The sequence below is a fragment of the Arachis ipaensis genome, chromosome B04 (assembly GCF_000816755.2).
Source record: "Arachis ipaensis cultivar K30076 chromosome B04, Araip1.1, whole genome shotgun sequence".
Classification (NCBI taxonomy): Eukaryota; Viridiplantae; Streptophyta; class Magnoliopsida; order Fabales; family Fabaceae; genus Arachis; species Arachis ipaensis.
In genome coordinates this window covers 17980589-17984462 of record NC_029788.2, presented here as the reverse complement: position 1 = coordinate 17984462, position 3874 = coordinate 17980589, and the positions used below count along the sequence as shown (strand labels likewise).

Genomic DNA, 3874 nt, shown 5'->3' with positions numbered 1-3874 from the left:
TGTTTACAAATTAGTTATTTATATATTAAATTTTTATTTTTTCAATCTTATTTAATTTAAAATAAATTTAAAAAATTATATTCAAAATACTTTTTATCTTTATGCATAATTCTAATAGATAAGAAAATTATTTCTTTAATCTTATATTAAACATCTTTAATTATTTTTAATTTTATTATTATTTTAAAATTATTAATTTTTATTTTGATTATATCCATTTTTTTATTATTCTTTTTACATGTATAATAACTATTATTGTCTCATCGTCACTATTATGTTGTCTTGTTTTATTTTCTTTTCTTGTTTTCTTCTTTTATTAACTCCAACCGCAATCAATTACCACCATACCATTATGATATCTCTCATTTTTGTTCATCACTTTGATCCATAACTATCCATTGTGTTAACTTTTGAGTTGTTAAAAATTTGCTAAAGAAATTATTTTCTTGTTTGATTTAGATATCTAAATGTATAACTATCATATAGATATTTATTTTTCATACTTTATCATTTTAAGAAAATATTTAAGATATCAAGCATTCAAAAATTTTATATAGAATAAATAAATAAAAAATTAAAATTAAAAAAATAAATAGTTCTAAAAAAGGATAATGTCAAATTTTATGTCAGTTATGTATGAGAATGATGATTTATTTTATTATGTTTATTTTTATACCAAATAATAAAAAAATTAAATTTTATGTTTGTTTTTTTGTTACTTATTTTACTTATTTATAGTTGTTTTAATTAGACTTTATACTTATTGAGTCATATTTTTTCCTAACAAAAAAATAGTTATGAAGTCATTTTTATGTTTTTATAGGAGGACATTCATTATATCATAATTTTAATAATTAATGTAAATTTTAAAAAATTGAATAAATTTATATTTATTTTGATTACATTCAAGAGTGAATGATGTAACACCCTCACTATCAGAAGTCACGCTTCCGGCTGCGCTACTCTGATAGCAAGAAGTATTACGACTACTTTACATACTAAATATTAAAATAGGAGCCTGTGACTCGACACTGTATCGCTGATTTCTTTGAAAACTGGAAATAAATACTTTATCTTAAGAAAAATATAAGCAGGCATAGATTCATATACAAGACTCCTTACATAATAACTCATAATATAATATACATATAAAACATACAACTCCTATCCCTCTTACAAACTTGTAATAACAAAGACGAGGGAAGAAAATAATCTAATTAATACAACAACATATATAAACCAAACGCATTATAACTCTCGATAATGCTTCCTCATTTGGTTCCTGAAAAGGTAAAGCTGTAGGGGGGTAAGAACCTAACCACATGGTCTCACCACGGAGTTTCAAAGTTGTCATAAGAAGATATTTAACAAGAAAATTATTTTTAAGCTCAGTGATTATCATTGCCTTATGAATCCTTTAAAAACCAGTAGGTAATCGTTCAAAACCTTTTCAAAGAAACAATGTTTAATCTTTCCAAAACCTGAAACCTTTCCTTTCTTATAAGAAAATCTCAATCAAAAACTAAGTACGCAATCAAACAACACAATCATTAATTCAGCACCAAAGTTCATTCTCAAATGTAGCACGCCAGGACAAACATAGGCAAGACAGACAAGGAAAGCACAAGTAGGTAGCAGTTACAGCAAATAGTTCAAGTAGCAGTTAAGAACAGTTTAGCAATTAGGCAAACCAAAACAAGTTCAAACCCAATCAAAGCATACAAATGCATATGATGCATGCTTGTCCTATGGCTGATGAGGTTCATCTGTCGGTTATCCGGCCAGCCCGACAAGTCTGAGTTGTCCTTAGACTGTCCCCCGACGTGCATCCCCAAGAGTCTATGCATAGTTTTTTCTCAAATAATCAATATTGCTCAATGGGGTAACATTCTCGGGAATTTATATAGTGCCCGGTCACACTTACGTCGTAGGGTCAATAAAGTATCGAGTTTTCAACCTGGTACACGTGGTGGCGAGCCATGGTACTTTATCCAGGGAACCTCGTATCTCAGATAATTCAAATTCATAGCCATATGAATAATTCAAAGTTCATATCTCAATATTCTCAACATCCTCAACATTATAATCATTCATCAATTCAAATCTCATTTTCAAATTCGTTCAAAAACCATATTTCAAAGAAAATTCTCATCATCCTTCTTTCCATTCCGTCCATTAACAATCCCAATTTAAGACATAACTCTTTCTTTAATAAATAAATCAATCTTAAGACATATAATGTTTAAAAACCAATCTTTTTAATTAATTTCTTTAAATATAACTTCCAATTTTATAAAATTTCGGCAGCATCTCCTCTAAAACTTGGACACTGCCACCCTTTTTGGGTCCCAACCAAACCAAACCAAACGCCTGTTAATCAGTCAAATCACTTCCAATAACCATTATCACAACAACACTCAATCCAAGGAAATTGCAAAATCCAGAATTCAATCAACCAATCCTATAAATCGCAATTTAAACCGACTTCAACCAACAGCATTAATCAATAGTTAAGAATTCTCGGTCTTCTCAAACAGTTTCAAACCAAACCATTCCTCAAACACTTTTCGAATCATTTCCAAAATAGCAAATTATTCTCAATAAATAACCCATTTTCAAATATCAAGTCCTTTCCAAGTTTATTTTAAAATCAAATTCCGATATCAAATCAGGTTTAATATCAAATCAAATTTCAATATTAAATCTTTTCTAAAATCAAACCGTTTCCAAAATTAACCTAAAAGGCAATAATAAATATTCTCTAATAATTCAAGGAAAAACCACTTTAACAACATCAATCAACTAATCCAAATAGCCAACTTTCTCAGTCGATCAGTTTATCAATCAAACTAATAATCTTATTCAACCAAAACAACTCAATTCAATTCATAAGACTCACGAAATCACAAAAATGTATCTTACGCGTTAATATCGATTTATAACAACCCTGTAATGTAAAATAGATTTAAGAAAAACCTCTACTTCGATGTCTCAATCGCAGAATTTAACTCAATAATCTCCTTTATCCCCAATTCATGGCAGCAGCAGCGATCTTAGCAGCTCCATTATCAATTATGACTTGCAATAGATAAATCGACAGTGGCTAAAATGGAAACATATTTCTATAATTAGAGTAAGGGTAGCACAAGGAAACCAAATAGCAGTAAGATAAAGGCAGAAACATTATAAATTTCAGAATTAAAGGAGTTGAAATCAAAATAGGAATAATAGTGCTACCGGAGACAACAACATTCAGTAGTTCCAAACAAGGGCGGCAGCGCCGAGATATGACAATAGTGACTCTGGAAAATTAAATGGATCAAAACTAGCTGCATAAATAGAATGGCACAAAGAAGAATCAAAGCGATCTTACCCATGAACTTACCAAGATGAAAAGTAGTGGCTACAACGTCTCTCACTACAATCAATCAGCAGCAAGGACACAACCAGGTTCATCACCAAAAATGGCAGCAACTGCAAGCTCCGGAACACCGATAGTAACAGCAGCAGCAACGGAGGTATCCATCGCCACCTTCTTCCTTTTCTTGCTTGGACTCCTCCCAACAGATACAGGCTTGAAAGGCGGTTTTCGGCGCTAGCAGCGGTGGCGAGGAGCTCCGACAACGCAGCAGCCGCGCGAGCAGAACGACGGCAAGCCCATCAACGCGGCGGTGACGGCAGTTCTGCGACAGTTTCCTTCGCGCGCGTTCCCCTGTTCGCGACTCAAACGGCAGCGGATCTGAAGATGATAACACGCGGCGGTGGTTGCAGCGGCGTTCAAGCTCCAGCGACGGCGTGGAGTTCTGACAGCAACAAAAGCATGAACGGCGGCGAAGTAGTGACGCGGCGCGGCGGATGGTGGTGCGGCGAACAG

At 32.7% G+C, this 3874-nt stretch overlaps 1 long non-coding RNA gene across 3 annotated transcripts; it reads right to left on the bottom strand.

Annotated features, from left to right (window-relative positions):
- Positions 1048-3868, bottom strand: LOC107637648. Of its 3 annotated transcripts, none has more exons than XR_002360798.1 (4): positions 3386-3868; positions 3238-3302; positions 2977-3103; positions 1048-1296 (listed from the first exon to the last, which is right to left on the bottom strand). It is a non-coding gene; the product is annotated as an uncharacterized LOC107637648 (long non-coding RNA). The 3 variants fall into 3 exon arrangements; XR_002360799.1 differs by having other exon boundaries at positions 1180-1296; positions 2983-3103; XR_001619442.2 differs by lacking the exon at positions 1048-1296 and having other exon boundaries at positions 2314-3103.